General features: G+C 44.7%; 1 long non-coding RNA gene and 1 pseudogene across 1 annotated transcript in view; both read right to left on the bottom strand.

The window, feature by feature from the left end:
- The window catches only part of LOC135210838 (uncharacterized), a 160,218-nt gene that overhangs the window by 73,411 nt on the left and 63,404 nt on the right, over positions 1-23,403 (bottom strand). The window lies entirely within an intron of this gene.
- The window catches only part of LOC135210644 (zinc finger protein 665-like), a 63,770-nt pseudogene continuing 51,855 nt past the window's right edge, over positions 11,489-23,403 (bottom strand).

The raw sequence follows: 23,403 nt of genomic DNA, 5'->3' as shown, positions 1-23,403 counted from the left end.
ACTTTGGACCGTGGTCTCGCTAAGTGTTTGGAGATCGTAAGAAACTCTAACACTCTGAATGCGCTAGAAATTCCGTAGAATTCTAAGCAGTCTGCGAAACCCCCACCGAATTCGTCAAACGATATCGGCTGGTGGTCCTCTCGTTCCCGTAGAAAATCGAGAATGGGGCAGGATCCCTCCTCAACGACCGGGGCTTACGTCAGGTAGGACCCGAAGGTCCCCCCTGGTAGCGCAGTCCCCAACGTGGGATCCTACAGAGAAATCTCTGTAGGATCCTTCCCCTTTCCCTCGTAGCCGTAAGGAGAGAGGGAATGGGGGAGGAAGGAATTGGATACTCGCTCGCCTTCCCACCCAGTGGAACTAGCAGTTGGAGAAGAGTAGGAGCAGCCATCGCCTTGCGGCGATGGCCTCTCAGAGTCTGGGAAAACGTATCGTCAGGAGAAAACGTTTTCCCCGAGGAGGGTTACGAACTCTCACTGTAGGTAAGGGTCTGCCGCCACTGTGAACGTCGTCTGGGTGGGGCTGATCGAACACCTGACAGGAGAGAGCCGATACCGTCTCCGACTCATTCCAGTCCTCGTCGAGGTCGAAACCTCTCAGGAGGGACCGAAGGAGTATTAAATACGGTGTCCGAAGACACGTAGAAAGAAAACGCCGCTGTCGCAGTAGAGGAGGTGGAAGTAGCTTGATCGAGCCGGCCAGAACTGAGAGAGCCTTCTTGTCCGGAGACGAGAGACTCTGGTTCAAGACAGAATAGGCAAGCTCCGATCGCGGCATACCCACCTTCGTCGGTTTTTGGGTTCCCTCTCGGGCCCCAAAACGACTCGAGCAGAGACATGGGCTCTGCTGGTGGGAGCGGCGATCCTTCCCCCACCCCGGTCGTTGTGCTGACGAATCAGTGCAATAACCTGGGTAAAGTACTCTGAATCTCGGAAGTTACAGCGTCTTGAGGAGTAGGACCGTCTAGTCCCTCCAACAAGAGCAGCTCCCAGGACCCTCCTCCTTCAGAAGAAGGACCAGCAACAGATCCCTGACGGTTGCCTCCAATCACTTGCGCGTACGTCCTGGTTGGTCCTAAGACCAACCTGGCACTTGCGGCGTCGTGACGGGATCGTGAGCGGCGCATCTCTACGATCAACTCCTATATACCTCGCTCTTCCTGGCGTATGCCGAGGAAGTTGAAGGTATCGGAGAGACAGAACTGACGCTACCCCCTCTCCCCCTGACGGTCGCCTCCAATCACTTGCGCGTACGTCCTGGTTGGTCCTAAGACCATACGTGGCACGTGCGGCGTCGTGACGGGTTGGATCGTGAGCGGCGCACCTCTCACGATCACTCCTAGCTACCTCGCTCTTCCCGGTGTACCCCGAGGAAGTTGAAGGTAGTGGAGAGACAGACCTGACGCTCCCCCCCCGCTCGCTGGCAGGACCAGCGTACGTGGGGGGCTGCACGCCGATCACCAACCCGCGGTGGGGATCGATCTGCAGGCCTGGCCGTGCCGCTCACCTGTGGCGAGCGGCTCGACTGAGCACGTCGACCCCGGCCCTGTTTCCTTTTGCGTCAGACGAGCTGCTGCTGGTCACGTATCCCAGACCCCCCCCCGGTCCCTGTGGTAGCGGCGGTCAGGTGACCTGCAGAGCTCGCTTTCGCCGTGAGACCGGCGTGAGCGTCCTCGCGGCACGTCAAAACCGCTGGTACCAGCCTCGGCTGGGTACCGTCGGTCGAGGGGACCTGGGGGACCTCTTCCCAGCCCTCAACCGTGGCCCGGTCAGAGACCGTCACGTCCACCCGAGGTACCGGCTGGTCGCTGCGAGAGCGGCCGCTGGCCTGGCGAGAGGTCACCTGACGGGCTCTCGACAGTCTTCTGCTCCGTGCCTCGGTCATGACGCTGAGCGAACTCAGGCGTCTTAACTTTGGCTGCACGGTCACCCGAAGGAGATCGTACACTCGGAACTTCTCGCAGGACGAGAAAACCGAGCCGGTACCTGGCTTAGCAGCAGAGCTTGCCAAGACCAGGCGAGGGTGTACCAGCGGTAAGCCAGCACCCCCTTTGGTCCCCGTCTTCTTCTTCTTCTCAGAAGGGGAGACGGGCCCCGTTCCCGAAGGAACAGGAGGACCAGCAGAAGAACCCCCCCGTCACACCGGAATGTGACGAGCCCTTCGAAGTTCCCGAAGGAGTCTTCTTATGGGGGAATAACAAAACCCGGTTACCAGCTGGTCGCTGCGAGAGCGGCCGCTGGCCCTGGCGAGAGTCACCTGAGCGGTTCTCGCCAGCCTTCTGCTCCGTGCCGTGGTCTTGGCGCCGAGCGAACTCTGGCGCCGAAACTTTGGCTGCACGGTCTCCCGAGGGAGAGCGTACACTCGGGATCTCCCGCGAACGAGAGACCGAGCCGGAACCTGGCGTAGCGGCATCGCCGCTAGCACCAGGCGAGGAAGTACCAGAGCTAACCGATACTCCTCTGGTCCCCGTCTATCTCTTCCTTACGGAAGGGGAGACGGGCCCCGCTCCCGAAGGAGCAGGAGGACCAGCAGAAGGACCCCCCGTCCCACCGGGTGGGACGGGCCTTAGCAAGTTCACGAAGGAGAACTTCTTAAGGCGGGGAGGCAGCCTTCTTCTTCTTCGGCTTATGGGCCTTAGAAGTCGAAGGGGAAGAGGCAGCAACAGACGAAGACGAAGATGACACCTTCCTCTTCTTCGTCAGCTCACGCAGGGACAGTCGTCAGGTCCTCCATCCAGGCCGGAGTCGGGCCTATTGCCGAAGCAACACGGCCCGACTGCACCTGTCCGGAAGGACCTGGGACTGGGGAAGACACACCATGGGCAGACCAGCATGGACAGGCGCAGGAACCAGGAGCGACAGGAACAGCAACCAGCCAAAAGGAGCGGCAGGAACAGCGGCAGCGGTAAACACAGAAGGGACAGCCAAGCCAGTAGCGGGAACCACATCAGCGACAGGTACGGCAGGCCCAGCCATCGCCTCGTAGAATCATCGGCAGCCAGCGTGGTACTGGCGGCCGGTCCAAGGGGCGAGCTTGCTGGAACATACGAAAACGTCTGGGGCAGGCAACACGAAGAAAACACAGGCGGGCGGCGGCATACCCCTCCTCGGTACGGCGGCGACCGGCCCTAGAAGCGGCAGACGGCGGTCACCGACACAGCATGGGGAGTGTAGACCAGCGGGGGGGAAGCAGCATAAGCGGCCGTGAAGGTTGTAGTGGAGACCACTCCAAGGTCACCGCCCCAGACCTCGCTAGACTCTGCAGCAGATTCGTGGATGCTAGGCACGCCCTGCAGCCGCCTCAGTGGGCAGTGGTCCATACCTGTCCAAGGTCGTCTCCCACGGCTGTAGCACCTGCGGTAGCACAGACAGATTAGTAAGAGGGGTTCCCTCACGCACGGGGGGGAGACATGCCCCACCCCGAACGGAAGGAAGACCCCAAAAACAAAAAATACAAGGAAGTGAGCGGGGGGGCAGGAAAGAAGACGAAGAATCGGATACCAAGGGAGTCGCGGGAGAGCTTTCCGACGACTTCCTGGCAGGACTTCGCTTCCCCCACCTTACCCCGCACACCAGTGAAAAGTAATATGAAAATGAAACAGAATACTGCACTGCGATTCACTTCATAGAACTTAGAGGGAAAAATCAATTCCCGGTAAGAGCGGAAACTTGATCCATAATAAATGATGCTATCATAAATATATATGAAAATGAAACAATACTGCACTTGCTATTTTCACTTTCACAGCAATAAATCGTAAGGATTAATTCCCGGGTAAGAGCGGAAATTGATCCAAAATTAAATTTGATGCAATTAATAAATGAAAATGAAAAGAAAACTGCATTGCGAATCCACTTTCAATTGCATTCTATTCATACAAAATAAGAGGCTCTTGCCGAGCGCAATCAAGCTCTCGGCAACGAACGCACAGGGCAAAAATATAATGAAAAAGAGTACTTACATCTTTCAATTACACACTTTCGCCCAAAATACATGACTCGGCGCGAGTGTCGCCCGCCCTCGGCACCGAGACATAATTCAAGGGTTCAATTCATGAAAAGAGCGGAAATCGCCGTTTCTACGGCGATAGCTCCATGTTGATTTCATAATTAAGTAATGAAAATGAAAACAGTGTACTTACAGTTTCATTTTCAAGTCAAACCAAACCATTAGTAGAAAACACAATATAAACAAAGCATACGACGATGAAGAGGGCAGAGAGCGATGACGAACACGTCCTTCACACCCGCGGCCGAAAGCAAAAGTGATTCTTCACCTCTCGGGCGCGCGGTGGCGCGCGCACGATCGGACAAGCAGTTAACTACCGTTCTCCCCTTGTTCGAAGCTTACGACCGTCCAGCTGCCGCTAGTTACCTTCCTATTGTTAAAGGACCGAGGGTTTGTATTACGTATCGGAACAAATAAATAAAAACAAACAAAAGACAAAAATGAATAGAAACAAACAAGACATAAATCTGAATAAAATTGCAGACATGGCATAAAAATGAATAAAATCGCAGACACGACAAAAATTAATAAAAACGTAATAGACAAAAATAAATATACACAGACAAGACACAAAAATTAATAAAAACAAAAGAAGACTGGCAGGAACTGGGACGTGGTAGTAGCAACAATGCACGGACTGTAAGTAACCGTTTTGCAAATCAGACAGTCATTAGGGAGCCATGTGTTCAAGATGGGATTGCCTGGGGAAACCTATTAGGTATAAAAGGATCCAAACTAACCTAACCTAGTTGGCCGTGTTACTTAGCTGGGGGCTATGAACCCCAGTTACAATAATTTAATTAGTAGTTCTCACATTAATTACAGTTGACTGATAAATAATTATAAATTCTTAATGACTATAGAAACAGCCAATTTCCAAGGAAATACCCAACATGGAGCAATTACTTAGATCTACCGGAGGGAGCTTTGACCCTGACCTAACCAAACCTATGATGCAAAGTCCTTAGCTAGACCTACAACCGGTAGATCTAGGGTACTTATCCACGGTGGCCTAAGCTATGGCAGTTAAGGTTTTTCTATGCAGTTTTACCCACTGAACAAGAATTTAGCCTAATTAATACTTCTTTGGATGACTGTAATTAAGCCCCCAGGGGCCAGCACTAAACGGCGAAATACATTGGACGGCCCCGAGTCCCTAGTGGATGTCGTACCCGCGGTTACATTCCTTGCAGTCCATGCGGACTGCTTCTGTAGAACGAGAATGTTTGATGGAAATAACGTCCCTTTAGCCCTACCTATATTTGTATTACATTCTAATTACCTTCCCCTCCACATCAAAAATCCCAACTGTGGCCCCCGCAATTTGTACAATAGGCTTAGAGTAGGCTCGTAGACCTACATCAGAACTTATTCAAAGTACATAGGCTACTATAGGAGCTAGCCTAGTATAGCATAGGCTATTAAAACATGAAATTTTAATTTCAAGTCCAATATACGATATAGGTATAATGGCGTAAAATCGCTTACAAAAAAACAATAGGCCTAATGAAATGTAAAGCAAATTTAGCCTATTGTCACAGATAGTCCCTTTCAATGCTTATGGCCTAGGCCTATGTAACTTATCTATAGGGCTGGTGCTAAACATATAGTAAGGTTAATAAACATTAAAATTGTTAGTAACTAACATTATTAACCAACATATGAGCCATTATAGGCCTAGAATATAAAAAAAACATCGTAAGTGACCGGTCAACATTAGGCCTATTCCGAACATCCGCTATCTATTCCCATACCCCTAGGGCCTATGCTAAGCTAAATCCAGCATCGTTTTAACCAAATTTACATCCGATTCCCCACTGTTTAAACAGTGTAATTAAGCTGTTCACCGTCTGCTGTTCATTGAAGATTCATCACATTCGATAAAGGTGTCTTGGGTAATTCGTGTCTTGAATGCAAATTTTACGAATTTACGATTCAACAGTTGCCGTTCCGTCGGTCTCTCACGGGGCGCCACCGCCACATTCGCTAAGGACGATTCGCTCAAAACTTTGCATTATGAGTCATAAAAACTCAATTATTAAGGGAATAACAATTATTATTATTAACGTATTCAGTATATTTATTATGTATGTATATAGTTTCTCTCGTCAAATCGCTAATTATTAAGGAAATAACATTATTAATTATTAAAGTCTTAAATTTAGAGAGAGTTTATCTACCTTTTTAATATAGATAACTGCAAGTTTTAAATAATCTTCGGAAAATTGTCAAGAAATCATCACAATCACATTCGCTAAGGACAAGTCGCCTAAAAACTATCATGAAAAGTCATAAAAACTCATAATTATCAATAAAATAACAATTACAATTATATAAATTATATATTATATATATATATATCTATATATATATATATAATATCTATATATATATATATATAATATATATATATAAATTAAAAAAAGAGAGAGAGAGAGAGAGGAGAAGAGAGATTGAGAGAGAGGAGGAATAGAGAGAGAGAGAGAGAGAGAGAGAGAGAAGAAGAGAGGAGAGGAGAGAGAGACGAGAGAGAGAGAGAGCGAGCGTTTTTTTTTTTTATATGGATAACTAACTTGTTGAATTATCTTCAGAAAATCATCAAGAAATCGGAACAATACACAAATAACCAAACAAGGACAACCACCACAACAAAAGGCCACTGCACAAACAATCACTAACACACAAAAAACAACAACAATATAACAAGCCAATACACACCCACTAAACAACATCAAGAAATCACAACAGTTCACCAACAATAACCCTCAACAACTTATATACAACTCAACAGAAACGCATAAGCACAACAAATCCAACAACACAGGAACGACAACTCTAAAGCAAACAATACCAAAATTAACAACAAACTAAACAAAAAATCAAGAACAATTTAACTGACCATCAGTGCCTTCAACACTCTTCATAGACCCTGCTGATCATAGTGATCATCACAGGCTAACAAGTGCGTTTCAATTTGATCTGATAAACTTTGTATAGTGTTCATATACTTTGAAGTTACGTGAGAGAGAGAGAGAGAGAGAGAGGAGAGAGAGAGAGAGAGAGAGAGAGAGAGAGAGAGAGAGAGAGAGAGCACAATCTGTTTGTTGGATACACATATCGGGGAGCCGTTCAAAGGAAACTATACGTTATTACTACTACGACTACCAGTTGCCATTTGAGACACTTGTCAAATGTAGTTATACTACTAAAGCATTCGCGTCTGCCACCTACTACTACTACTACTTGGATTTTAGTTTTGTATTCCTAACTAACAGTTTTTGTCTGACATCTAAATTGCTACTATTTGGAGATATAATGAAAAAGAAGAATGGAATATTAGAACAATAAGAGTAAATGTAATTTATTGGCTCACCCAGAGCCATACTATAGTAGTAGCCTAGGTATCTTAAGCCTTTTTTTTTTAAATTATACCTACAACAGCAAACTTTCTAATAATGATATTCGAATGCAGTTCATATGCGGGAAAACGCTTTCGGATGACCCAGCGTGACGCCAATTATTCAGTATATTCAATCGTGAAATTACTGGAAAGTGATTATAAAAAGAAGACGACAATTTACCTATATATAGCTAGCTAGTGGTCAAAAGTAGGCAAAGTCACAAAAAATCCAATTGGTACTTTCTCTTTTCAGGGTGACTCAGGAGGCAATGCAGTTCAGACCTTCAAGGTTCAGATTGGAGTGGTCTCCTGGGGCGATGATGGCTTTAACTTCCCAAATTATAGTGGGGTGTAGCTATACCAGAGTAAACAGTAAAATAATCTAAAACTTGTTTCATTGGTTTATTCTTATTACTACCATCAGTGCAGTGCAAATATTAAATGAACAGGGTTATGGAATTGCAAAAAATCCACAGTTGTTGGTCTGCACCTAAGGGCTACGCTGTTTTCAGCATCAAATAAATTAGGTGTTAAATATTTATGGCAGTTGCCTAGGTTGGCTGACAGTTCAAAGAAAATGGCAGTAATCTTAAGCAGTCTAGGAAGTGACAAGAATAAGGAAGGTTGTAGCAATATACAGATTGACAGGCGAGGAAAAGGACTGGGAACGTGAAATGTTTTACATTTAAATGTACATAATAATAATAAGATGAAAGTATTCAGTATACGTTTTCACAAAGGCAATGGTTACAAGAACATGTCAGTCTAGAAAATGAAGATTTGATTTTATAAAGATCCAGCTTACCTACTAGACTAGACACACTTAAAATAAGTATGAATCTTAATAGTAGTGCTACTGCAGTTTATGATATTTTTATTTCCATGTAAGCAAAAAATCTTTATATTAAAAGTAACAAGGAAAATTTCAGGTCCACTGCAAATAAATTTTAAAATCTGTATGATTGACAGTTATAAGGCAGGAGAAATTCAAAGATTAGGAAAAACACAAAACCCAGTTTTCAAATCCACTGAATTTAAAGAAAAAAGTGAAGACAATGATAATAATAGTTATCACTTTAGAGTGGCTCACATTGGTTATGAATTTTTTGACTGATGATGATTTTTAAATGTTCAATTCTGTTTTTCTTTTATTCCAGACTACCTCAATTGGATACTGACAAACATTGCAGGCTCTGAAACTTGTCCAAGGCCATGATTAATATAATTAAAATAAGATGTGAAAAACAGAAGGAAAGAGATCTCTCCCAATAGGATTATGTATACATTTTACCCTAGCTGATCATGAAATTAGCCATTTTGATTGCCGAATTCAATCTAATCATGAATTCATGTGTACCCAATCCTAGCAGATTAAACTTTTGAGTATTCAGATCAATCTATCATTTTGTTCCTCTCAATTGTAAATATTCATATTTCAAAAAGATAGCAGTACACTGTAATTGGTGGCCTAAAGGAAAAGAGGTGCTTCAAAAATGTTCTCATCTAGTTGTCACATACAAGAATAAACACGCTGGGTAGAAGAAATGTTTATTGTTCTTGGAGGATCTACGTAAGAATGTGAGTGTATCAATATATTTTTTGACTAAGTTTACATAATTTTTTCTGTAATTGGATAAGATTGCTGATCGTGATTGCTAACGATGCCATGCTCTTTTGTTTCATTTTCCACCTCTGTTTTCCTTGCAGCCAGCAATGCTTTACTTGTTTTGGTGTCTATTTCCTGCATCTGGGATAACTTTAAGTAGTACTTTCCTCTTTGTGTTTTCCCCAAAAGTATCCACTTTTTTTTTTTTTTTTTTTTTTTTACCATCAATACATGCTATTTTCAAGAGCATTGCCGGTTAAGAAACTTGGAGTTTAGTCACTTTTCATGTTTTTAATACTTTTCTTCCATTTCTTATTGTGTGATGAAACAAGCTAAGCACATATTTGGTATATGATAGGAACGAAGGAGGCAACAAATCTCCATTGATATGTTGCCTAGTTAACAGGTCTTCCCAGGTTTGTTCCTAGAAAACATAACATCTTGGCAGATTTCCTGAGCAGACAAGGTGAGATGCTACACTCAAAAGTGGTCTCTTCTTCCAGATGTGTACAGTGCTCTGAGGAGGATTTACTTACCACATACATACTTAGGCTAGACCACAAACTGCTAAATCATTCTTTTGCTCTGGCAGACCAGCTGCCTTTGTCAAACAATGTGGTCAGGGCCTTGTGTGACAATTTAGAACTACTACATATACATATTGCCTTTCATAAAACCCAGTTCTGAAGAAGCTATGTGCCAATCAGTCAACATTCATTGATCTTGATAACCTCACCATGGCCTCAACAGGCATAGCTTTCATATCTTCTTGAGCTTTCAGTAGATATGCCGAGATCTCTTCTGGAATGGAAGACTCCTACACCAGCCTCCTGCTGTTTTCACAAAAACTGGAGCTTCAGCTACATGCAGATTATTATCAAATTTTTTGAGCCAAGCTGCCAGGTCAATCCACTATCCTGCCAAGCTGTCTACAATATGTGTTGTCACTACTGCATTCCCTATGTAACAAACTTCTTGTTATTTCTATGTTAACCAAGAAGTCTGTGTCAGCTAACAAGGGTTGAAGGTTGGCCAGGGGCCAAAGGGATGCTGCAAAGAACCTTGAGTAATGCAGACAGTACACTGGTTAGGTGTACTGGAATGGAATATGAAATTTAGGCTTGAAGCCAAGCACTGGAATCCATAGGGATTATTCAGCGCTATGGTTAGGTGTACTGACAGCATTACATACTCCCGTACTGGGAGAAAATTGATGAGACCACTTACATTATTTTTGCTTAATGCTTTAACCAGAAAAATAGTTGTTGTGATCTGTTTGCATTAAAATCATCTATTGATCTTCCAATGGGATAGTGAATTTATAATGGGTCATTGCCGAGCAACAGGCATGAACATCATTAAGTTAAGAAGGGTCGTGAGATCAGGGAAGTAACCACATCACTGGCCTTTCAAGTTAACATGGGAGTAGACACTATTATCATTTATCCCTCTTGGAAATCCCCTAATACTTTTTAAAAACTTTTTGTATACCTTCTCTACCAGCCATACATATTTATGTCTACTTATTATGAGTTTTAATCAGCACAAATCACTGCCAGAGTAACAAGATGCAAGTCTGTTTTCATGAATATCTCTTAGCCCTAGTGACTTTGCAGACCACTAGGCTCCCAATTCCTGTCGTGTGGATGGCTCAAGAGGCCCTACTGTAGTGCAGGACTTACAAAGAGTCCTCCCACCAAACCAAACCAGGCTATCATAAATTGATGTTGCGAAAAAAAAAACAATAATGTTCTGGGCAGTGCCTAAATACCTAGGGTTCCCTTCTAAGGGAGGTGGAAAGCTGTGATGACTGATGAGTTTTGCTCATCTTTATTAATCAACACATTCTGTGATGCAGAAATTTTACAAAGCAAGAAAAGCAAAGAAATACTCAGAATTTATTAAGAAAGTAAACACCCAAAGTCAGGCCGAGTGTCTCGTAGGCATCTTGACACAATGGTTTCCAGAAGCAAAGTGGAGTACAGACCAACAGGTGGGTGGGGCTTTCCCCAACCTGTCGATAGTTAACCTTCTCCGAACGTTAAACAGCCGTTCAAGCTCTCATTCGCAAGCTAAATCCTATGCAACGAACAAGTTTGTATTTGTGTAGGAACAAACAAATATATATCTTTCTATACAAATAAATCACTACAAAATTTTAAAGGCCCAAATTAAGTCCTTTACAAAATTTCAAAGGACCCTCCTCCCAACTTCCTTTTTGGTTGTATGTCAGACAACTCTCGAAATGATTTACTATGCACGTAGGGTGGTTTAGCTTGGATGTGCAGAAGACAGAGTGGGAGCTACTCTCCCATTCTTGAATGTTTGGAAAATAAGCAAGCATGCTTTTCAAGCCACTGTACAATAAGAGGTTCACATTAATAAACATTTTAGTTTTAAAAAAATGTTTGAGTTATACAACGTAATTTGCATTACTAGACTAAGTACTGAATGTGGTGTGATAATCATTAAAAGATACTTCGCTCATTTATTATATCATAAAAATGGTAACAATTACAGCACTACTTTTTTGAGTCTGTCAAAAATAATACTAAATATACATAGTACTGTCCTTAAACTAGGTCCCACACTACTGCTGCTGTTTTGCCTCTTAATACATTAGTATGCATATACTATATGATAATCTTAGACAAATTCTGATGTTTTTCAACTGTATACCATTTCATTGTTTAATTACACTGATCATGCTTTTATCATGATTTATTCCACTTCAATAACTGTCTTATTTTCTGTTGCATTACACACTTGCTGTGCATACTCTACACCATGTATGTTCAAAATAAATTTTAAAATATATTCCGTGTGCTCTGAACTAATACTACGTATTATGTTTACAGAACATAACATTCTATTAAGTGAAAATCTGTTTAATACAGATGAACCATTTGTTTTGTTTTCCCTCACATATTCAAGTCAACATTTTATTCTCTGGCATGCCTCTCAGGAATGAAGTTTCTTCATGTGTTCAATTCTGGTGCCTCTTCTATTAAAAGTCTCCCCACATTTGTCACAAACATATGGCCTTTCTCCAGTGTGCAATCTCATGTGATCTCTCAAAGGTCCACTCTGACTAAACGACTTTCCACAGTCCTTGCAATCGTACGGCTTCTCTCCCGTATGGACTCTCATGTGTAGCTTAAGAACTGTCTTACTAACAAAAGCTTTTTTGCAAATACTGCAGATATTAGGCCTTTGTCCCTCATGTCTTCTTAAATGCTTCCTCAAACATTTCTTTGAGGTATATGCTTTTCCACACTGCTCACAATTGAAAGCTTTTTCATCCGAGTGACTGAAAAAGTGTTCTTGAAGATTCCCAACTTGAGCAAATGTCTTTCCACAATCACTGCATTTATAAGGCTTCTCTTCTAAGTGAATTCTGATGTGAGCCTGAAGGCCCGCTATACGTGCAAAGGACTTTCCACACTTTTCACACACATATCGTCGGTCACCTGTATGTATCACTTCATGAGTTTTAAGCTGACTCTTAATCATAAATGCCTTTCCACAGCTTTGGCACACATGTGGCCTCTCCCCACTGTGAACTTTCATGTGGTAGCTGTAGTTTTCTCTCCTGGCAAAAGACTTTCCACATTCCTCACAGGTGAAAGGTCTCTCTCCAGTGTGCAATCTCATATGCAACTTCAGATTTGTCTTTCCGGAGCATATCCTTCCACATTCTGGGCATTTAAAGAGGCTGGGAGTTCGCTTACGCTTCAGCTTCACAGTAGAACTGTGCCCCTTTTGGCCTACTTTATTGTTCTTTACATCAGCCTTCCGTTGTGAATCTAAGTTTGCTTCACGTTTATGCAACGCTGTAAGTACACTGCCCTTTCTAACGTCAACATCCAAGTTTCTGTCCTCTTTGTGGAATGTGACACACTCACTACTTCCAAACATCAGAGCTCCACTGGCAAATCCCTTTATTGCATATAAAAGACCTTCATCAGGCTCAATTTTGGGGAAGTCTTCAATTTTAATATCGATTTCTGAAGTTCCCGGTTCCATAATTATCTGTGAAAAATATAAAGAACATTGGTTTACTTTACAGACAGAAGTGTAAAACTTGATGGATTAAAGTTTTCTGAATTTGTTACCCTGTCGATTTCCTTATGAAATAGCAATCCTGACTGCACTTCTGTGTGTGTTCATTGAGACTTTTGTCAATAATTACTTTTTACAAAATAATTAATGTGTACTAATTCAAGGTGTTTACTTTCAACATTCAATGTCAGTGTCCCCTATGGATTCATAGCACAACAAACAATGCAAACACAGGCACAAGCTCTGACCAGTAGAAATACTCAAAATTCTTCTTAGAACAACTTGTCTTATAGCTCTTTAATTTCTCTCCTAATTTCCAGTGCCATGACTTTGGCATCAGTTAGAAGATACTCATATCAATTTTAAGGGGACTCTTGATCATACATTTGGGTAAAACTAACTGCATAATGAATATGAACTGCAATGCTGTTTAATACTCTTGGAAAAAATCTTTTAAAACTTCACATAATTGTACCCTAATTTTTGTTTTTTAATTTTCTCTTTAACTGCAGACATAAAATACTTTTACTCTTTTCTTTACACAGTAGTACATAGTGCTGTTAATCTCACATACTGCATGTGCATTGCTTAATGGACAAATACCCTCATATGAATAGCAACAAGTTTTGGGAGGTGGACGGATTCACTCAGGTGAGCATCAATATTACTTGTCATCAATTTGGGGAAATCGGGCAGGAAAGTTGGTTGTGATCTCTTCCTCCCATGATGTCTTTTTAATTGTTTGCTGATAAACACGTATACCCAGGGTTTGCTGTTAGTTTTAGTTCTTATCTTTGTATCAGAGTATGTCAGTTATAATTGTAATTTTGCAAAGAAAAGTGCTAAGAAATATTAAAAAAACATACATAAATCCAAAAATATTACTGCACCTTTGATCTCAGTAAATTTACATAATTTTACAAAATAAAATTATAATTTTTTTTCCTACACCATGTGCATTTGCACATCTTCTTCTTTTCATTGATGCATTTTTTTTTATTAAATTGGGCAACCTCAAAAGTTGCTGGCCTGGGATACTGCATGTTTTTTTCAGCCTGTCTCTTAAGGGTTAAAATCAGAAATGTATTTACATGAGGAGTTAAATTACTAGACTTGTACTATTGTGTTGAATACCACTTAAATAATTTTTCCCTACCATTAGTTAACCTGAAAAAGAAAAATACAATACATACTGTAATAAGTAACCTCAATTACCTATATTAACAGAGTCATGGCCCTGTCAGGTAAGGTCAAATAAAACTTCATGGAACTGAAATAGTAAACTTTTAGTTACTGTATTTCTATTTTTCTTAACATAACCTAAAGTTCTTTACATAAGATTTAGCTTGCGGACGGGAGCTGGAACAGCAGTTTCAGAAAACTTTGTTAACTATTGACAAGTGGGAGGAGCCCTACCCATCATTGGTATGCACTCCGCTTTGCCTCTCAGTCAAAGTGGCTGAGGTGGGCCCTCAATGTACAGAACTTCAGGTCTGTATGTTACTAAAAAGGGATTTTGACTTAGGAAAAATCTATTTCTGGGCGAGGAAGCCGTGTCGCTCCGTGAAATGTGTCTCCTTTAGCACTATTTCTAGTAAAATATTGCTATAATACCAGAGAACTGCTAAATTGGACATGTCACAAGCCTCTGACTCGCTCACCTATATAAAAGGTGTCGGTATAAAACTGGGGCGAGTGATTACTTACTGAAACTGAATTTGCTTTTCATTCCTACATAAATACAAACCTACTTGGAGGACTCAGGGTACTGTACTCTCTGAACCGACTGTTAGGTTCAGCCCACCTGGGATTTACCTTCCTGGTCTGGAGGAGCAGAAGAAAGTATCCCACACCTCGAGCCTGCTGAACATAAGGGATGTTACAGCTGCTAGACATTTTGGCATAAAGTACTAATGAGTTTGTTTCCGTTACCTAAAAGTACCAGTGTGCGTTGAACACAATAAAAACAGCTAATACAATGAACAAGGTTTGTTTTACTGCCTGTCCCTGTCTCCTCTTGTCAAGAGAGAGGGGGGCATTGCATCCAATTGAACTCAAAGAAAAACAATGAACTGGAGCCCTTTTTGGTAGCTGTCCAGCATGTATTCACCCTAAGTTTGAGACAGGAGAGGAGAAAAGGAAGGAGAACCAGTCGTTCACATTCCCTCTCTCACTGAAACTGAATACCTTAGACACGATGCAACATGTCCCCTTAGGGAAGCTGGTAAACTACACAACTTATTGAGTAACCACCACAAGACCCAAGGAAAAAGTGTCCAGACTTTTGGGCAACATCCCAAAGATAAAATGAGGTGAATGCAGTCTGACGGGACCACACTCCTGCTCATAACACCTGTTGAACCAATAGGTTGTTTTGGAATGCTAGTCAGGTCAACGCTTGACTTCATGAGCTCTCACCCAATCTGTACCCTCATTCCCTTTACCAGACAAGGCATATGCCCATTTGACTCTCTCACGTAGCTGGGAAGAGATCATGCTCTTGGAAATCTCTTTCTTGGTCATGCCAGTACTGATGAAGAGGGGTGAGAATCAGACCTGAGACGCCAAGATATTTCATGATAATACTGTAGCAACATAACAATATACTGTAGCATCTTGTCTGGGTCAATACCAACAACATCCGACTGAGAAGATCGAGACTTGAACCTGATGTCAGGATTCTGAGTCTTTCACTACAAACTCTGAGACAAATCCAAATGAGACGGATCCCCATCCCACTGAATGCCTCATGTCGTAAGAAAGGCAATGAGATCACCTACAGTCTGTGCCAAAGCCATTATGGCAAGAAGAAAAATGTTATTGTTATAATACAATTAAGTTTGTTCATACTTACTTGGCAGATATATATATAGCTGTATTTTCTGACGTCCGACACAATTTCAAAACTCGCGGCACACGTAGTAGGCGGCCAGGTGGTAGTACCCATTCCCGCCGCTGGGAGGCGGATATCAGGAACCATTCCCATTTTCTATTCATATTTTATTCATGACCCTTGTCTCCTGAGGGGAGGAGGGTGGGCACTCTAATTATATATCATCGCCAGTAAGTATGAACAAACTTAATTGTATTATAACAATAAAACATTTTGTTCATGGAAACTTACCTGTCAGATTAATATATATAGCTGAATCCCACCTTCGGATGGTGGGAAGAGACAGAATAGGATTTTTTAGGAAATGTTATTGTTATAATACAATTAAGTTTGTTCATACTTACCTGGCAGATATATATATAGCTGTATTCTCCGAAGTCCGACAGAATTTCAAAAACTCGCGGCACACGCAGTGGCGCCAGGTGGTAGTTACCCATTCCCGCGCTGGGAGGCGGATATCAGGAACCATTCCCATTTTCTATTCATATTTTATCAGTGCCACTGTCTCCTGAGGGGAGGTGGGTGGGCACTTAATTATATATATCTGCCAGGTAAGTATGAACAAACTTAATTGTATTATAACAATAACATTTTGTTCATGAAACTTACCTGACAGATATATATATAGCTGAATCCCACCTTCGGATGGTGGGAAGAGACAGAATAGGATTTGTAGGAAACTTAAATTAAGTAGATGATGTACACCTTGGTTCCTCATCTGTTAGCAAAGTAGACTCTGTGATTACTGTCACTTAAGCCTGCTTGTGCTTAATCAGAGTTGCCAGCCAGGTGGAGACCTGTAGTGCTGGTGCGCTCTGGATGCTCTGTCAACGGGGACGTGACCTCAACGTGACAAGAACATCGAGCCATACATATGAGGGCAACGAAGCAACTGACCACCACCTGACCAACTATCCAAGACCCCTGAACACTAAGCTAAGAGATGCGAGGTCTTCACCAAAGACCCTCACCACAACCAAAAAACACAAAAAACAACTAAAAACTAACCTAAACCTAACAAGGGATAGGGAGAGAGCTACCTTCAACCCCCAAGACTGTGTCTGCAGAAAACGTATGGCCCAAGAGAACAAACAGTCCTCGTATATCGTTCTCACATCTCTCAAGTAGTGTGAGGCGAATACTGAATTGCTCCTCCAAAAGGTGGCGTCAAGGATGTCCTTGATCGACATGTTCCTTTGGAAGGCAAGCGAGGTTGCGACAGCTCTGACCTCGTGAGCTTTAACTCGCAAGAGGCTCAAATCGGTCTTCTCTCGTGGTAAGACGAATGAGCTTCTTTAATCACGTCCCTCAGAAAGAACGCCAAAGCATTCTTGGATAATGGTATATCGGGCCGTTTAACCGAACACCACAGATTATCTGAGGGACCTCGTACCTCCTTTGTCTTGTGAACATAAAACTTTAGAGCCCTGACAGGGCACAGGGCTCTCTCAGGTTCTTTGCCCACAAGGCTTGTCATACCCTTAATTTCAAAGCTCCTTGGCCAAGGGTTAGACGGGTTTTCATTTTTTGCTAAGAAAGTCGGGACTCCAAAGAGGCAGACAGCATTGTCACCTTTGAAGCCCACTCGCTTACAAATGGCTTGAATTTTGCTAACTCTCTTCGCCGTCGCCAGAGCAGTTAGGAAAAAGAGCCTTCTTCGTCAAGTTCCTAAGAGACGCTTCATGAAGAGGCTCGAAAGGACTCGACATCAACAGTCTAAGGACTAATCTAAGTTCCAAGAAGGAGGCCTCGCCTGAGGTATCTTGGTAGTCTCAAATGATCTCAAGAGATCGTGAAGATCTCTGTTGTCAGTAAGGTCTAGGCCTCTGTGTCGGAAGACTGCTGACAGCATACTCTTATATCCCTTGATGGTCGGGGGACTGCCAGCTTCTGCACATTTCTTAAAAATAGCAGGAAATCGGCTATCTGGCTCACAGAGGTAGTGGAAGAGGAAATTCCCTCCTTTCTACACCATGCCCTGAAGGAAGCCCACTTCGACTGGTAAACAGCTCTAGAGGAAGTCCTCCTTGCGTTGGCGATCGCTTCGCAGCTGCTTTAGAAAAACCTCTCGCTCTGGCCAACTTTTCGATAGTCTGAAAACGCAGTCAGACCCAGAGCGGAGAGGTTTTCAGGTGATATCTTGCGAAGTGGGGCTGTCTGAGTAGATCTTTCCTCCAGGGAAAGTCCTCGGAAAGTCTATGATGAAGGACATTACCTCCGTGAACCATTCCTTCGCGGGCCACATCGGGGCGATCAGGGTCAACCTCGTCCCCTCCAATGCCGCGAACTTCCTTACTACTTCCCCCATGATCTTGAATGGCGGGAAGGCAACAGGTCCAGGTTCGTCCAGTCCCAGAGCAGAGCGTCTATAGCGACTGCTCCCGGATCCAACACAGGGGAGCAATAAAGAGGCAACCTCTTCGTCCTCGACGTCGCAAATAGGTCGACTAAAGGACGTCCCCACAGTCTCCATAGCTCTCGACGGACGTCCTGGTGCAGCGTCCATTCCGTCGGCAGGATCTGATCCTGTCGGCTGAGAAGGTCTGCTCTGACGTTCTGGACTCCTGCGATAAATCTCGTCAGGATCCTGATTCGCCTCGCATCTGGCCACAGCAGAATCTCCCTCGCTAAGTAAAAATAGAGGACGGGAGTGTGTTGTACCTCCCTGATTCTTTAAGGCGTAACCGCAAGGGCCGTGGTGTTGTCCGAGTTGACTTGGACAACTTTTTCTGCAACCTTTTGCTGGAAGAACTGTAGCGCCAGGAAAAACCGCCGCTAGTTCCTTCACATTGATGTGCCAGGACACCTGTTCCCCCCAACCCTCCAGGTGCCTGACACTTCTTCCCCTCCTAGTGTTGCTCCCCATCCCGACACCGAGGCGTCGGAAAACAACACTAGGTCGGGGCTCAGAAGCTTTAGGGACAACGCCTCTCGAAACTTCCGAGGATCTAACCACCATCTTAGATGATTCTTCACCGATTTGGTGATCATAAAGGTCGCATCCACATCCTCTTTGACTCTCCATTCTTCCTCGCCAAGAAAAAACTGGAGAGGCCTGAGGTGTAGTCTTCCCAGGGAAACAAACTTTTCCAGCGAGGAAAAATGGTCCCCAGCAGACTCATCCACTCCCTCGCCGAGCAAGCTTCCTTCCCCAGGAAGGCCGAAACTCTCTCTAAGCCTTGCAGCTGTCGTTCCTGGGACGGAAACGCTCGAAAAGCCACTGAATCCATCTGAATCCCCAGATACACGATGGACTGTGTTGGGGTCAGATGCGACTTTTCGAGGTTGACCAGAAGTCCCAGGGACCTCGCCAAGGCTAACGTGAAGTGAAGGTCCTTCAGACACCTCTCTTCTGACGATGCTCTGATAAGCCAATCGTCGAGATACAGGGACATCTTATTCCTGCAGAATGAACCATCTCGTACGTTCTTCATGAGCATGGTATATACCATCGGAGCCGTGCTTTAAACCGAAACAAAGGGCTCGGAATTGCCAAACTTTGTCCTTTAACACAAACCTCAGAAACTTTCTTGAAAGAGGGTGGATAGGCACGTGAAAGTATGCGTCCTGTAGGTCCAAGGACACCATCCAGTCGCCCGGTCTTAAGGCTCCTAGAACCGACTGAGGCGTTTCCATCTTGAATTTTTTCTTTTCTATGAAAAGATTCAGCCTGCTTACGTCCAAGACGGGACGCCACCCCGACGACTGCTTTGGTACCAGGAAAAGTCTGTTGTAATATCCTGGTGACCCCAGGTCTAAGACCTGTTCCACCGCTCTTTTCTTGATCATTTGATCTAAAAGATCTAAAAGAATCTGACGTTTCTCCCCTTGTATATGACGGGGAAAGATCTCTGGGAGTTGTGGATAGAGGAGGAGGGTCCAAAAAGGGGATCTTTGTACCCCTGTTCCACTATCTTGAGGGACCACGCATCTGTATCTCTCTCTCTCCACGCCCCCGCAAAGAACTTTAGCCTGGCTCCGACCGGCATCTGAAGGACTTGATTCTCACTTAGAGGATTTAGGTTCGAAGGAACCTCTTCCTCTTGCAAGCCCTCTCCCTCGAGGAGCAGCTCTCGAGGGAGGAGCGCCACGAAAGGTTTTAACCTTCTAGGTGGTCGTCCAAAAGACGACGTGGTAGGGACTGCGGGACGTCTTGAAGACTGGGCCAAGAGGTCCTGGGTAGCCTTCTCCTGGTAGGCTCACTGCCAGGTCCTTTACCATAGCCTGGGGGAAGAGATGGCTCGAAAGAGGCGCAAAGAGAAGCTCCGCTTTCTGCGATGTAGAAACAGACCTAGCTGTAAAGTTGCAGAAAAGCGCTCTCTTCTTGAGAAAAGCAGTGCCGAAATGAGACACTAACTCTTCCGAACCATCCCTGACGGCCTTGTCCATGCAGGATAACACATTGGACAGCTCCCCAGACTCAACGAGTCAGGACTCCTAGATGAAGATCCAGGACTCCCAAGCACCAGTCTAGAAAGTTAAAGACCTCAAGAGTCCTTAACAGACCTTTCATGTGATGGTCAATCTCCGTTGGCGTCCACGAAATCTTAGCAGTCGATAAAAGAGACCTCTTCTGTGCATCGACCAGACTAGCAAAGTCCCCTTGGGAAGACGACGGGATCTTAACTCCTACTTCTCCTTTGGTCTCATACCAGATGCCGCCTTTCCACTGAGTCTTGAAGGAGGAAGGGCGAAAGCCGACTTGCCCTGATCCTTCCGACGTTCCATCCAATCCTGCAAACTTCTTAAACGCTCTCTTAGTGGACAAAGAAGTTTTCATTTCCACAAAACTCCGGAACCTGCAAGACTTAGATGACGAAAACTGAGAGGGTGGAGACTTGGGAGCTGCAGGCTGGAACTTCTCTCCAAAAGAAGAGCGTAAACAGTTGAACCAGCACCTTGTAATCGGACACAGACGAAATGAAGGCTGTTCCTCCTCAACTGAGTCCGCCGGACTACTAAGCTCTCCTTCCTCCCTAAGCAGGCAAAGGAGATTGCACCTCTGGAGAGGGCGTGCGCCCAACGGGTCTAGCCTTCAACAAAGGCTTTCGAGGATTACTGATATCAGCTTCTTCAAAGCGACCGACCTTCTGTCTTGTCCGATCCTTAGAGCTCCGACGAACGAAGAGCGTCTTGACCGCGCTGAGCGTCAAGAGAGGCTACTCTTACTCGCTCTAGAGGAGCGTCCTTACGCTTTCCGCTAAAGCGTCCAGCTTTCGCTTTCAAAGCGTCCTTCTGGGCGCTCTCGAAAGCCTTCTCAATAGGCAAAGCGTCTAGCAAAACGTCCGACGAGCGTCCTCAAAAGCGTCCTGCCGGCGTCTCCAAGGCGTCCTGCCGAGCGTCCTCAAAGGCGTCCTGACGCGCGGGGGCCTGATCAGGACGTCGAGAGGGAAGAAAAGCGTCCTGTCCACGAGACTTCCTACCCGTAGAACGGAAACGAGGAAGCTCCGAAGGAGAAGCAAGCGGAGACAGAGACGAACGAGGAGAGGGAGAAGGGACTGCCTCGTCCTCTTGACAGGCAGTCTGGCGTCCTTCCTACGCTTAGGCTCAACTGCTGCTGGGCGAGTCTTCTGAGCCATTAAAGCAGACAATTGGTCTTGAAGAGACACAAGAATATTCTTCGTTGGTGAAGAAACAAGAGGAGGTGAAGGGCTGAGCCTGCGAGAAGACGAGGGGGGGGCGAGGGGACGCCTCCTTCCTTCTCACAGGTACAGCAACCTGCCTCTCCGAGGCGCGAGAGAAGCGCTTCTCAGCGTCGTCCTCGGACGACGTCCTACCTCTCTTCTGTGGAGGAAACGCGTCATACGACGCAGGAGAAGACCGCAACGATAACGGAGAGAGGGGACGTAAAGCGTCCTCCCTCGGAAAAGCCCTTTTCAACGGACGCGAGTCTCTCCGAGCGCTCCACCCCTTGCGCGGGGAGGGCGCCTCGGAGGACGAAAAACAGTCCTTAAGGATGCGAGCCTGAGCACGCTCCTTGGCAGCCTGGGAACTAACAACAGGTCCTGCCGAAGGGACGCCAGATCGGTGGGGAGCCCCCGTTAACCCTCTTGCGGCTTTTCGACATACCCACTCCCTGAGTCCTGGGAGTCCGATGATAGAGGCGTCTAGGCCTAGAGGCATTATGGGGCCGATCTGACGCCCCCTCCACAACACTAGGGGCACGATCACACACTTTACTTGAGCCGTTTTCTAGGGCCAACACTTTGGACTCTAGAGTGCGTAACGACTCTAGAATCAGAGAAAGGGCATTACCTTCTCCAGACACAGAACCAGGGCCCTCAGGCAACAACACAGGATTAGGTGAAGCAAATTCTACTGGTGTTAAAATAGGTGAAATGTTACTTCCCTTACCTTTCGTAGAAAACAATCCGCTCTTGGAGGAAGCCCTCCTGATCCTATCGCGCTCCAACTTACGCCGATAGGAACTCATACACCTTCCATCCATCATCAGTCAAACTTTTGCATTCAATGCATCGATCATCCAACAAACAAACATGCCCCCTACACCCCATACATACTGTGTGGGGATCTACCGATGATTTCGGTAGCCTCACCTTGCAATCACTCCTCACACACACTCTGAAGCTCACTGAACTTGATCCCAGAACATCAACGTTCACAGAAAAGCCAATCCAAAATAAAAAAACAGTCCACTATCGCGTATGCCAATCCAACAATCCAGAGTCAAAAACCAAAAGTCAATCCAGATACTTAGAACGAGTCAAATCCAAAAATCCTGGGCGGAGGTCTGTAAACAGGTGTTTACCGACCGGCGACAGAAAAAAATATGAATAGAAAATGGGAATGGTTCCTGATATCCGCCTCCCAGCGGCGGGAATGGGTACTACCACCTGGCCGCCCACTGCGTGTGCCGCGAGTTTTGAAATTCTGTCGGACTTCGGAGAATACAGCTATACTGTATATATATCTGTCAAGTAAGTTTCATGAACAAAACTTAAATTAAGTAAATTATGTACTTCTTGGTTCCTTACCTGTTAAAAAAGTAGACTCTGTGATTACTGTCACTTAAGCCTGCTTCTGCTTTTATCAGAGTTGCCAGCCAGGTGTAGACCTGTACTGCTGGTGCACTCTGGATGCTCTGTCAACGGGGACGTGACCTCAACGTGACAAGACCATCGAGCCAAACTATGGGAGTAGTAACACAGCAACCGACCACCACCTGACCAACTAACCAAAAAACCCCTGACAGTTAAACTAAAGAATGGGAGATTTCCACAGAAGATCTCACCATCAACCAAAAACACAACAATAAAACTAACCTAAACTAAGCTAAGGGATAGGAAGAGAGCTACCTTCAGCCCCCAAAACTGTCTGCCAAAATGTATGGCCCCAAAAAACTAGTTCTCGTAAATCGTTCTCACATCCTGGAGGTAATGTGAGGCGAATACGGAATTGCTCCTCCAAAAGGTG

Source organism: Macrobrachium nipponense, chromosome 4 (genome assembly GCF_015104395.2).
Source record: "Macrobrachium nipponense isolate FS-2020 chromosome 4, ASM1510439v2, whole genome shotgun sequence".
Taxonomy (NCBI): domain Eukaryota; kingdom Metazoa; phylum Arthropoda; class Malacostraca; order Decapoda; family Palaemonidae; genus Macrobrachium; species Macrobrachium nipponense.
This window is presented reverse-complemented; position numbering and strand designations above follow the sequence as displayed.